Source organism: Sturnira hondurensis, unplaced genomic scaffold, assembly GCF_014824575.4.
Source record: "Sturnira hondurensis isolate 20B ecotype Veracruz unplaced genomic scaffold, ASM1482457v3 Scaffold0005220, whole genome shotgun sequence".
Lineage (NCBI taxonomy): Eukaryota > Metazoa > Chordata > Mammalia > Chiroptera > Phyllostomidae > Sturnira > Sturnira hondurensis.
In genome coordinates this window covers 5,167,962-5,182,513 of record NW_028077851.1, presented here as the reverse complement: position 1 = coordinate 5,182,513, position 14,552 = coordinate 5,167,962, and the positions used below count along the sequence as shown (strand labels likewise).

At 40.1% G+C, this 14,552-nt stretch overlaps 1 pseudogene; it reads left to right on the top strand.

The window, feature by feature from the left end:
* Nucleotides 1–12,856: 12,856 nt before the first annotated feature.
* LOC118987284 (protein Mdm4-like) lies at nucleotides 12,857–14,087 on the top strand (annotated as a pseudogene).
* The last annotated feature ends 465 nt before the right edge of the window (nucleotides 14,088–14,552 follow it).

Genomic DNA, 14,552 nt, shown 5'->3' with positions numbered 1-14,552 from the left:
CAAACTCATCAAAAAAGAAGGAAAGTGAGAAACTGTCACACCCAAGAGAAGCCTAAGCAGACATGAGAAATAAATGCAATGTGGGATCCCAGTATCCAGGAAAAGGCCACTAAGTAAAAGCTGAGGAAATCTGAATACACTATGGACTTTAGCTAATGATAATGCATTGATGTCAGTTCTTTAATTGAAACAAATAGATCATACTAATGTAAGATATCAGTAAGAAGAGAAACTGTGTGTAGCAGATAGATATATGAAAAATTTTTGTATTATCTGGTTAACTTTTCTATAAATCTAAAACTATTTAAAAAATAAAGTACACTTGATTCTCATTACCAGCAATAGTTGTGTTCCATAAAATCATTGTGAACACTGAATTGGTGAATATTGAGCCACTACCCCTAGCTGTGAGCCCCTGGTCACAACATTTTGGGATAATGGAATAACATTGTTTTAAGTGTGTTTCTGTTTAAAGACACCTTATTTATAAGTATTGTTGACTCATGAATATTGAATTCATGGCAAACAGCACTCTAACTCATGTCTGAAAGAAGCTTATCTAATACATATTTTCTCCGTAGGGCACACCTCAGCTTTCTTGTATTTAGGAATACTAGACAGCAAGCACTTCAATGCTATGCTTAGGGGCCATTTTAAACAGTGAAATCATCCACAAAAGGAACAAAAATGTGAAAAACATGGCACTAAGTAGAGCAGAAATAGGACACTTGTTTATATGGGGCTATTGATATCTTAAATGTGGCTAGTCTAAAATGAGATGTGCTATAAGGATTCAGATCAGATTTTAACTATTCAGTAAAAAAGTTATCTAATTCATATTTTATATTGAATAAATATTAAATGACAATATTTTAATATAATTGATTAAATAAAATATATTATTAAAATTAATTTCACTTGCCCTGGCTGGTGTGACTCAGTAGATTGAGTAATGGTGTGCAAATTGAAGGGTCACTGGTTTGATTCCTGGGCGGGGCACATGCCTGAGTTGTGGGCCAGGTCCCCAGTAGAGGGGCATGAAAAGCAACCAAATGATATTTCTCTCCCTTCTTTTCTCCCTCCCTTCCCCTCTCTCCCTGAAAATAAATATATAAAATCTTTAAAAAATTAATATCACCTATTTCTTCGTACTTTTATAATGTGGCTACTAGAAAATCTAAATTTATAAAAATATTTATTTATTTCTAGAAAGAAGGGAAAGGAGGGAGAAAGAGGGAGAAAAACATCAATGTGTGGTTGCCTTTCACATACCCCCTACTGGGGATCTGATCTGCAACCCAGGCATGTGCCCTGACTGGGAATCAAACTGGTGACCCTTCGGTTCACAGGCTGGCACTCAATCCACTGAGCTATACCAGCCAGAGCTAGAAAACCTAAATTTACACATGTCATTTTCATTTTATTTCTATTGGACAGTGCCAACCTATATCATTTATGGGGAAAATGAATTCTGTTATAGTATTTGTACTGTGGAGAAAGACATAAGGCTATAAAATTATTTTATCCTTAGAGGGGTGATTTAATCACCATCTATTAGGATGCTAAGGCTCAGACAGGTGAAATGCTTTGTCCAACTTCATATATACAGCCAGTTGCTGGCAGAGCAAGACTCAGACCCCAGTCTCCTGTCCTACCATCCAATCTCTTTCCCCTTGATCTGTACCCCTCTTCCCCCTATGTCCCCACCTGACCCATAAATAAAACTAAACAGGTTACCTACACAATCCTTTAGGAGACAAACAAGATTGGCTATCCCTGAATCAAAAGAGATCATTTCATAAAATCTTACTAGATTTCTATAAGCAAAGAAAAATATAGGATGCCCTGTTAAATTTGCATTTCAGATAAACAAGGAGTAATATGTAAGTATAGGCATATCCCATGAAATATCAGGGACACACTTATAGTAAAAAGTATTTGTTGTTCATTTAAACTGCACATTGAACTGGTGTCCTATATTTAATCTGGCAACGTCTCCTATAAAGCCTTTGAGGAAAAAACCTTTTTGCTGATTTTTTCCCAGACACTTAGGCACTTATTTTTATGTGTTCCTCCAAGGAAGAGCCCAACCTAGTGAGTCATTCAGCAGCTCCGTAATAAACAAGGGAATCTCCAGACTTGCCTTCCCATCTGCAGGCTGTCTCGGCTGTCAATGCTATCTTTCTAAACAGCCAACTTACCCGGGAATCAAGCCACAGATCTCAACTGTCCCTCCCATCCTCTATAACCAATTTGAGTTGGGCAAGATGCCAGCTTTAAAAAATGCACCAACTCTTGTAACTATGGAGATAAGAGGGAAGGAAAAGAAACAAGGAAATAGATAAGGTTTCCTTTTCTTTACAGGCGCTCTTCTAAATGTAACAGAAGACAATTGCTACATACATCCCAGACATTTCCTGGACGTTTATACATATCAAAGGAAACAAGGCAAGAATTACTTTGATGTGACATTTCATGATTTTGCTTTTCCTTCGTTACTATTATTTCGTGCCATAGTAAGAGGGGAGTGATGGAAGTGATCCATCCAAGGTGCAGGCAAAAATGGGGTACAGGTAATAAGGGGTTCATTGCCTATAGAGAATTTACAAACAATAATAAAACTGACTAAAACTAGTTCTGTTTTTTATTACCCCATGTGGTGGCAATTCTAAACAATGTTGTTGATAAAATACTCCTTCCACTGCAATTCCCCCTGCCACCCCTGACCCTCAGAACTTCTGATATTAAGCAAGGCTATGAACCACTCAACCAAAATCCCTACTTTATGGGACACTGCATTTTTGTTGTTTTGGTGGACAGTCTGTAGGAGGTGGAAAGGAGAGAAGAGCTGAATGGGGATACTTAAGCCATCAAAATTGCAAGAGTTTTGATTAATGGAGATTTCCCTCTTGTGCACATATAGGACTTTGTCTCGAGGTTTCCAATGATGAAGAAGCAAGATTACAGTTAAAAGAGCACTCAAACAGGAGTCAGAATACCTAGGTTTAAGATGTAGTTCCATGTCTACATAGGTATGTGACAGAGGACAAAATGTATGGCCTCCCTGAGCCTCAGTTTCCTCCCCTGTCAGGTAGATGTTCTAACCACACCCCACCTGTCTACTTCATCTGCTTGTCTTGTGCAACTAAGAGATAAAACATATGAAAGAAAGTACTTTGCAAACTGGCAGGTGCTTTACCTTCCAGTGATGTAAATCAGTGCATTTATTTTAACAGAGATGAAAATAACAATGGCTTAAACAAAATAGACATCTAGTTCTCTTTAAAAGTCCAAGCTTGTAAGCAGTTGATAGAGGTAGGATGAGTGGTTTCCCTTTACAGAATGACAGATGTTACACATATCAGTTCTGTTCCTTTCTTACTGGTTAAAACTGAGTCACATCTTCTCACACTACTGCCACAGAAGCTGAGAAGTATAGTCTCTAGCTGGGCAGCCATGTGTCCAGCTAAAACCTGAAGGCTCTGTTGCTAAAAGTTGATAATAGATGTGTGATAATATGCAGTTCGACAACAGCCACTGTCATTATTTTTTAAGCTAGTAGATAAAGGATATTTTGTTTGTTGTTTTATTGCTCTGAGGACTAAGTTCTGGTGAAAAGTCCCATCTTTCCACTGTAGCTGATGAGATTTAGATATCAATACATATCAATGTAAATTATCTTGGTTTAAATGAGGAATAAATTCTCAGAGTGGTGGATTTCAAAGCACTTTTATCTAGGGCCTGTATGTGACTGCTCTTCTAGGAGACCTTGTCACATTGGATTAGGACACACATTATAAATATAGCCCTGTGCCTCTTGGGGACCAAGCCCACATTCCAGGAGAAACATGGAGTTTAGAGCACCTTGCTACTGTACTGACCCTGGCCAGCGAGCTCGTCACTGAGCAAGTGCTACATCAAGTGGTTAGCACCTTATCATCCTGGAAGCCTGTGTAACTGCCTCCATAATTAAACACAGACCATTAGCTATAACACACCACACCCACATCAATTATGCCAGTTGGAAGAACAGCCACAGAAACCCTCCTTTCCTGTCTTCTGCCTCTCTGGATATAATCCTGGTTGTATCACACAGGTGTAATTAGAGTTGCCTTGGCTTTTATAAGATGTCAAATTAGCAAGGCTGCTATGCCGTGATGGAACAGAAGCTTTGTTCTTCCATACACTGATTAAAAGGTAATTTAACCTCTTCCAAAGGTGGTCTAGCCAATCCCCAGCAGTATTGACATTGTGTTAATAAAAAATGGCTCTCCAGAGTAATAAATTAGCCCTCTGAGACTAGTATGCAAACCCATCTTCACTGGATGGCCCAGCCTTAAAGAGACAACTTGGTAATTTTATCACTCTCTGCTCCCCTCAATTAAATCTGCAGGAGCTCAGGGACCATCTCTGGAGTCCTAAATGCACTCTTGTATCCTCCTCAGTAATGCAAGCTGCCCCAGCTTGCTGGTTTTCTCCCATGTGCGAGGCTAGTTGACAGTAGCTCAGAGGTTATAGGGCTGCTTTAATGGACCTCTTTTCTTAGAGAGGAAAACTCAGTTTACCATTAGAAAAGAGAGAACCAAGCCAAAGGGTATTTGAATGTGGGAGGAGCCTGAGCAGTCACATAATCTAATGCTTTCATTTTACATAAGAAGAAACCGAAGCCCAGGGACATGGAATATCTTGTCTGAACTTGCAGGAAGCTGAAGCAGCAGAGAAGGACTATAATCTGTTTTCTCTGACAGTAAATTCACCACTTTTTATACTCCTCTAGACATCTTACCAAATTGACTCCTACCTATACACCAGTTATCACATCATCCAAAGCCTCTCATTCTAATGCCTTGGTTTTCTTCCCAGGGGAAGAAAACAGTCATCTTGCTTGAGAACATGAATCTGACTTCCCAAGTGCAGTACACATAAATCTCAATCCACAAACTCAGGGGAGCAAGAAACATTGCTTGTCTTTATCATCAATAAAGCAACCACCCTCATCCTGCCAAGCTGGTGGGAATTTCAACCCCAGACATTCTTAGGTCCTCTCCTCTACTCTTTAGGTCCTCTGCTCCATTCTGAGACCCAGAACCTCCACCCAAGGTTCTGGGTCTCAGGCACTGCTAAGACATCAGGGTGACCCTCTGGACCTCAGATCCAGAGGTGTCATAGCCCCAGACCAAAGGATCCCTTTAGCTTCCTAGACTCTGCTGGAGTTTGGCTGTGATAGGAGCTGTGGAAACCTGGCTGGCTGGGAGCCTAGGCCTTGGTCCAATTTTTCTCCTTCAGCTTTATTGTCTGAGATCGGCCTCCTCTTCTGGTACTTCCAGGATGAGGAATGTAGGGACTTGTGGCTCTCCAGGTTCTCAGACATTTCTCCTGTCCCAAGCTAGAGGAATTGCTTTTTGTCTTAGGAAAACCTCTCTTCTCCTCAAAAGTATTCTTTTTCTTTTGCCTCACACTCTAGGACAGAATTACAATTCCCTGGAGGGACTGAGACTTTTGGGAACAAAAGCCAGGAAAGGAAATATTTTGTGGCTAAATTCTACTCTGTCTAGCCTTGAAACTTCACCATGGCTAAATAAGTAAGTAAGTAAATAAGTAAGTAAATAAACAAATAAATAAATAATAAACACCAGAGTAGGGAAAGAAAAGGAAAAATTCAGGGAGGAGGAGTATAAATTATCTCTCAAAAATTATATTGCACAGGGTGATTGAAAGTTTCATGAAAAGAGAAACACCCAAATTGTAACAGGGTGCAGCCAAGAGAGGGGCCCTAAATAGGGATTTGGAATGAGGTCCAGAACTCAAGGTGTCCAGGAAATATTAGAAAGATATAAAGGATGTCCTCACCCCTTCCCCCATAGGCATGAGTTGGGAGAAGGGACACAGAGCAGGAACATGCAGAGCTGTTTTGTACAGCAACAGCTTTGCAGCTAACCTCTGGCATGGTCATTTAACATATCTATAACCTTTGACTGGTTGCATAGATATGTTAAATACTTGTGGCCAGGCCTTGAGCCAGGGGAATCGAAGTGACTTCCACCCAGGATGTAACTGAAGGGTAGCTCCCCCTAGTTATAGCACCTGTGTGAGAGCTTGGAGAGGATTGGCTCCATGACATGGGGCCACACCTGCCCAGACTCACTATGGCAACCCAGTGAACTTGGAATAATACAGGAATACTGGCAGGTGTAACTGATTGTAGGAGAAGTTGGAAATGGGGCTGCAGAGGAAGGTTGGCTTGGGGATTTAAACCCATACATGGCAGCCATTGAGAGAGAACCATGCAGTTTTGCCAGAGTGGGGACCCCACAGCTTTGGGGTGCTCCCTTTGGCCACATGGCTTAAGAAGTAGGAGAGACTTTGCCTGAAAGAAAAAGGCTGAAAAGACTTTTACTGGTAGGCCATGAGAAGGTGCCACAGGACTTCAGATTAACTGAAGATCCTGACAGTGACACAGCTGACAGTGCCGGGAGCCTGAATCACGGACTTCTGCTTCTATTCCTGAGATATGGTACCCCAGATGGGGGCTGAGGGAGAAGGAAGGACTGTGCATCTGTGGGTATCCTAAAGGACTTTAGTATCTTAATGAAGACATTAGGTCACTACTTTAAATCTGTATAGCTTTAAATATTTCCTTTCAACAAATCTCTGGCACTGAGAAATGTCTTGCCTCTGGTGGTAGGCATAGCGAACCTAGTGGGGTTCCTTTTGGTAATAGTATATCATAAGCCCCTTGGCCCTGTTCTGTAACAAAATTCCAGTTCATTTTTTTCTGGGAGAAAGGATGCTGGGGGAAATTGTCCCAAGTTCATCTTGAAAGGAGCATGAAGACCAGGGAGTCATTCTCCACAATGAAAAAGGCCACTAAGTGATTTCAAAATGCAGCAATGGCTATACCAGCTATTTCATCTTCCTCACTACTTGATTGTTCCTTAACTCTTTGTCACATGGCTATGGATGCTACTGCTCTTCATAACAACTCTGTGGAAAGTCCCCACTGACCTGTTTGTCCAGACCAGTGGCTAAATCTTTGACTTTCCCCCCAAATTCTCCTCTGGGGTATAGTTGGTAACACTGGGGTTTATTGGCTCATCCTGTACCTTTCTGCCCATGCCCTCTTTTATTCCTTTACTGACTTTTCTTCCCTTCCTTCCCACTAATCAAAGACAATTTCTAGAGGGCTGAACTTGGCCACCTTCTCTTCTGTCTCTATTAAAGACTTTTATTGTCTTTAAACTAACAAGTCTAGCCGCAGTCAATTTCTTGGATTCTAGACCCAGAATCCCAACTGCCTTTTGCTTATTTCCTGCTGGATGTGCCATTAGTATTACCTCAAACTTGCCATGTTCAAAAGCAACTCATCATTTTTCCCTAAACCAGTTTATCCTTGTGACTTCCTTGTTGTATTAATGCATTACCATTCTTTTAAATTTTTGGTCCTTTTTGACTCCTCCTCTTCGTTGCCCTTACATCTAGTACTGTTTTAATATAAATAGGTTTTTACCTCCTCAAAAGGAATATTCTAGGTATTATATGACAAGTACAAAATAAAGCAAGACTACCCATCTGCACACCATCTTTCCATGTAACATTAATTTAACCATGGTTATCATTTGGGCCTTTATCATTCCATAATTTCTTTTACACAAATATGTATTTTTATATAAAAGGGATCATCGCACACTCTGGTTTTCCTTCAGATCATGTAAACCTTTCACCTTTTATTAAAATGGGTCATTCTGTTTTGAACTTGTTTTGTCACTTGCTGTATCATGAACATTTTCCTGTGCCATTAAATGTTCTTTTACAGAGAAATTCTCAAACTTTAACTTTGTATCAGAATTATCTGAGGGTACTTGTTAAAAAACATATTTCCCTCGATCCTCCCCCAGTGATGTTCATTCATTATGCTAGGGAGGAACTAGAAGGTTTTCAGATCCCAGTTTGATAAATAGTTGGTACAGCATCATTTTTTAAAAATTGCCTCATTTTCTTTTGCTTACATTTAGCATAATTTAGCTATCAATCCCCACTGACATATTTGTAGGCTGCTCTCCAGTTTTTAAATATTATTATTATTAGTACTGCACTCACTTTATTTCTAGTCCTTCTTTTTACCATTCCTTCTATCCACCCATCCGCACACTTTTTCTTTAAGGTAAATTTCTGCACTGGAAGGATATGCAAATTGTAAGCTATATAGAGTAATATGTTTTATTCCATTATATTATCCATTATGTAAATATATAATAAATAATATATAATAGTTAATATATCAATTATGTGGTCTATAGTATTATAATATATTAATTTATATATTTATTTATTTATTTTTATTTGATTCTTATTCAAGTACAGTTTTCTGTTTGATATTCCCTGCCCTGCCCCCCCAGTGCTCCCCACCTCCCTCCCATTTCCACCCCCCACCTTAATTATTGTCCATGTGTCCTTTATACTTATTCATTTGAGTCGCTCCCCTTTTCCCCTGTGATTCTCTCCCCTCTCCTCTCTGGACCCTGTCAGCCTGTTCTGTATTTGAGTGTCATTCAATCTACTGAACTACACCAGCCAGGGCTTATATATTTTCAAGTGGGGTTTTATTTGGACCTTTGCACAAGATTTACATTTATCCTTGTTCATTTCATCTGGTTATATTTCACCCACTGCTTTAAGGGTCATTATATTTTTGTAATCTTATTCTCCATTAAAATATTTATTATTTTACTAAAAATATATTTGTTATTTTTCTAATTGCCTGCATATTTGATATGTGGCTTCTATACTTTCAGCCAAATTATTAGTGGGAAATAATGAATGGGAGAAGATTGAGAAATGCCTTACTGTTTTACCAGAAGAAACCTATATTTCTTAGCATTCTAACTCATTCTTTAAACATTAATAACCTAATTTTAATAGTGACTGGCTTATGATTCTCTATCTCATCTTTAAGGTTATAGGGACAGAACTTATCACATGTTTGCTATCCATTGCCATTTTACCTCTTGACTCTGATCCACCAGTCAAAGGAGAAAAATTGGTCTATTGATTTTCTATGTTCACACTAATGCCATTTAACACAGATTCATAATGTTGTAGTGGCATGTAATACCAGGCATGCATTTGGTTCATGTGTCTCAGAATGGACTGGGGCCTCTGTCCATCTCAGCAGGGTAAATTGTTTATGGCTCCTGGTAGGGGAAGGAGAAATCAGGGGAAGTAAATAGAAGACAGGGTGCAGAGTACTCATGGCAACAGGAAGAGGCTGGGAAGTGAGAAAAGGAGAGAAGCAGAGGAAGGATGCAGGTTGTCTGCTGGTACTAATAACGATAGCAATAATAATAATAACCTCTAACATCAATAAATTTATTAAGTGTTCAGCACTCTTCTAAATGCTTCACATACATCAAAGCATCTATTCTAGCATCCATAAAAGGTGAGTACTGTTATTATCTCTTTTGCAGATGGAGAAACTGAGGAATAGGGAGGCTAAGAAACATACCCAATATCATAAAGCTATTAAGTGGCATAACCAGGATTTGAACCAGGCCATCCAATGCTTCCTCTTAAGTATGCAAACTGTTTACCGTACGTAGTGCATACATTTCAGCTACTACTATTACTGGTGTGTGTGTATGTACTTGCACACACATTCACATGCACATAACCAGTAGTCAGGAAGTAAATCACCATTGCCTCTCTTATGTGCACATATACATAGCTGAAATGAGTTGGCTTTGGAAGTCTGTCCTTGTGCTTATTTGGAAGCAGCATTTTGAGAAAATGGACATTTCAGCTATGCTCATACTTAGGGTAACCAACCTTATCCATGTTTCCTGGGACTTCACCAGCTTTAGTACCACAAGTCCCATGTCCAGGGAAACCCCTTTTTCCAGGGCAAGCCAGAGAGTTGGTCATACTACTCATACAGTATAGAGAACCAACTGTGTGTTTTGTTACTGAATACACAAGGGGGCATTGTAACCATTCACTCATGTATCCCTCATTCATTGAGCACCTAATCAGAGGTGTGACTGCTGCCCAAGAACCTAGCACCAAGGATGGGTTACAGCAACAACAAAATGAGAAGTGTTCAATGACCCCCATGAGAAAGAATTAAATATGTATTTAATGAACAAACACATAGCACTGTGTGCCAAGCACTGTAATGAGCACTTTACAGTTTAACTCATATAATCCTCATTAACACCCTATGGCAGAGTTTACTACTATTACCATCCCGATTGGAAAGAAACAGAGGCAAAGAAGTTAGGTGCCTAGCCCATCACATAGCTGGCAAGTGGCACAGAACAGGATTTGAACCCAGACAAGCCTGCACTGTTCCAGAGTCCAGGCCTTTAAGTGTTGTGCTGTGTCGGGGAAAAAGGACCTGAAACCTGCCAAGAACTCCAGATGGCCTCAGTCTCTCCAGCTCTGTTTGGAGTTTTTCCCTAGCACTGTAGTTCTCAACCCTGAGTGCACATTAAAATCACCCAGGAGTTTAAAAATAATTCTGATTCCCCAGGGCCCCACTTGCAGAGATTTTGATTTAGATGAGCCACTTTGACCTATACAAGATTTTTCAAAGCCACCCACAAAGATCTATTGTGCAGCTGGGTCTGAGAAGGGAGGCTGCTAGACCCTCTCCTCTAGCAAGCTGGGCTACCCCATGTCCCCTCATCCAGGGCTTCTCTAATGCCAGTGTATATGTCATTCAGCTGAGGACCTGATTTTTTAAAAATATATTTTATTGATTATACCATTACAGTTGTTCTATTCCCCCCCTTCATTCCCCTGCATGAATTTATTGTCCACCTGGAAACTTGGAATGTGATCTTATTTGTAGATAGAGTCTTTGTAGATATAATTAGCCCTGCATACCCCTCCCCCACCATTCCCCCTCTTTAGTTTATGTCCATGTGTCCCAAGTTCTTTAGATTCTATATTTCCCATACTATTCTTGCCCTACCCCCTGTCTATTTTCTACCTACTGTCTATGCTACTTATTTTCTGTACCTTCTCCCCCTTTCTCCTCCTCCCACTCCCCTGTTGCTAACCCTCCATGCGTTCTTCATTTCTATGGTTCCACTCCTGATCTAGCTGTCCTCTTGGTTTGCTTTTGTTTTAGGTGTGGTTGTTAATAACTGTGAGTTTGCTGTCCTTTCGCTGTTCATATTTTTTATCTTCTTTTTCTAAGATACGTTCCTTTAACATTTCCTATAATAAGGGCTTGGTGATGATGAACTCCTTGAATTTGATCTTATCTGAGAAGCACTTTATCTGTCCTTCCATTCTAAATGAAAGCTTTGCTGGATGGAGCAATCTTGGATGTAGATCTTGATTAAAATGCAGATTCTGATTCAGTGGGTTTGGGGTAGAGTGGGGGGACCAGAGACTCTGCATTTCTAACTAGCTTCCAGGGGTAGTAATGCTGCTGGTTCTTGCATCACACTGCGAGTAGTTACCAGTTTGAACTAAGTATGGTCCTTAGACTGGAAGCCTCCACATACTCTGCTAGTTAGAAATGCAGACTTCAGGGACCTGCCCTAGACCTAGTGAATCAAAATTTGCATTTTAATGCATATGTTCATTTGAGAAGTGCTGCTCAAGTCCTGAGCTGTCCACAGGTATTGGGAATGAGTTCCAGGTGTGCCAAGGTGTCTGCCCTGTGTCCTTAGGAAGTTGGATGGTGGACCCCAGGGTCCAGCTGTAAGCAGCCTCATTGACCCTATGTGTACACAAACATTATAAGTTTCACTGCTTACTATCATGGAGAACAGGTCAGGAAGTCCTGCTCTAACTGAGTCTTGATGCCTCCTTCCCTCATACCCCTCAGCAAGTCTTTGATCGAACTGTTTCTCCCACCTAGGTGGCGTTTGACTGGCTTTAACCGACTTTTAAAGGTCAAATTCATGTCTTAATTCCTCCTCTACAGATTTTCCATTTCCATGTGGCCATTTCAAACCAACAAACTTTTTTATATATATAACAAACACATAATAACATTTCGTAAGCTCTTAACATTATTAATTAATTTAATTCCCAATTCACAGGTCAGGAAAACTGAGGCACAGAGCAGTGGGGTACATTGCTCAAAGTCACACAGCTAATAAGTGGTAGTGCCAAGATTGAAATCCAAGTAATTTGGCATCAGAATCACTCCACCAAACCATAACACCAAGCTTTTTCTCACCGGTGTGAGACTTAGAAAATAATTTATATGCACAGTGAAAGAAAATGTATGAGTTTCCTGTGGCTTCCACAAAACACACACGCACATGCACGCAAAACATACTACAACCTGCATGACTTAAAACAACATAAATTTATTCTTTCACATTTCTGGAGGCCAGACACCTGACTTCACATTGTCCTTATAAAGACCTCTTCCTGGCTTCTGGCAGTAAACAGAAAACTGTGATATTCTGTGGCTTGCAGACATGTCACCCCAATCTCTGCCTCCATCAGCACATGACTTCTTCTCTGTGTGTCTCTTTGTGTGCTCTCCTCTATTTACAAGAACACCAGTCACTGCATTTGGATCTACCCTAACATAGTATGGCTACATTTTAACTAATTATATCTACAAAGACTCTATCTACAAATAAGATCACATTCCAAGTTTCCAGGTGGACAATAAATTTAGGGTAGGGGACACTATTCAACCAAGTACAGAGTAGCACAGAGATTGTTTCAGGCCATAAAGTGTCTCTTAAAAATGCTCAGCTACTCACAGTGTCAAAATGTTGCTGAGTTGATAGGAAACATGGCTGGCACCCTCCAGATTCTGCTGAGGAGGAATGTGTGGCGTGGCTGTAAGTTTTGGTCAATAGACTGCAAGTTCTTCAGTGACAAAATGATATCATTTTCAAACTCCACCAAGTGTTCAACATCTGATAGTGTCTGCAGGTTCTCCCCAGACCAAATCAGCCAGATTGATTTTATGTGTGCCACAAGTAAGACAATACTGCCACTTTTGGAGATTTTGCAGGTGACAGGTGCAAAGGTGAAATGTCCACTGTTCAAGTGGTCATGCATTATCTAGGCCAGTATATAATGGTGAAGCAGCTTATGCTGCTGTGGTATGCTGCTGTGGAGATCTTTTGGGAGAACTACTTGGAACTCAGAGCTTCTCCATGAAAGATCCAAGCCCTCTCTATGACACTCTAAGAAGGAATCTTGTCACCACTCCAGGGTCACAGTATGGATATTCTGAAGCAACATGTCAAGGAAAGTCCAACACCAAGAAAAGAACCAAAAAAGGCAGTATTCTCATGCTTCCTCCCTCACCACATAAGTGCAGAAACTGTAGAGGGTAGGTAGGTACTGCCATTTTTTTCATACTCTTGGGATGAAGTGCGTTTTGAATGAGTCAGTATTTGAGCACTTACAATGCTGGAATAAAGGTAGAAGTTTGAAATACTGACTAAACAAGTGAAAAATTAGGGAATGCAAGTGACAAAAATGTGATTGAGGTGGACAAAAATGACCTTGAAGACTCCACATTCTTAAGTAATGACACTGATGGAGAAGTTGCTTCTATGTATGTGATTGTGTAACTGAGTGCAAGAAACTGAACTCTCTAAACAAGAGATGTTTCTGTTGATGAGCCCTGAGGAAAGGTTAGTATTGTAAGTGAAGCTATTATCTCATTTCTGTTATCACTGCCACGTGTGTGAAGAAGGAAAATGAAGGAATTGATGTCCCTTATTGCCAAAGAACCATTTTGACTCTAGTGGTTAGAGCAAGGATCTATAAGGAAAGGAAGAAAAACCCAAACTTCTTGATCCCTGCAGCTCAGTGGAATTCTTGGATTTCCCTCACTTTCCTGAGAGCATCTCTATCAAGCATGACAAAACAATCAGATGGCCTTTTGGTGTAGACCAAATAGAGAAAATAGGGAGGACTGACAGAATCTCCTGCATCCATGTAGCATATGTGAGAAAACACCATGAGACTGGAATATTATTCATGGAAGAACAGGCCACCCTGTCACTTGTTTCCACTGCATAAGATTAAAGAGAGCTGGGGCTCCATGCCCTCTTTGCAAGAAGATTCAGCTGGTTGTTAAGGTTTTTATGGCCTAGCTGAATCGGTGAGTTACAGAGAAATGATGACTAGAGCCAGGTCAGGGAGAAAATTGTCAGTACTGAGCTCTCCACTTAGTGTGAACCACTGCATCTCTTCATTGATTCATGTAAATGTCTGTGTGCCAGGGCAGCTTCCCTTCTAAATTTATGTGCAATTCAAGAGCCATTCTTTAAAAGTAGATTATCAATTTGGGGACTCTATTTGCATGAAAAGCTACTTTAATCACTACATTCTTCATCTAAAAAAGAGACTCTGGGAGGAGCAATTACAAAGACAAACAGAAAAATACATCCACTCACCAAATTATCTGAAGATGAACCTTTTCCTAGTTAATTTCATTCCCCATCTTTCTCTTCTATTCTGTTAGTGAATGTTCTTAGGCATCAAAATCCAAGATGGCTATGAGAAAAACATTAAAAGTAATAATAAAAAATAACTAAAAGGACATGTTATTAATGACT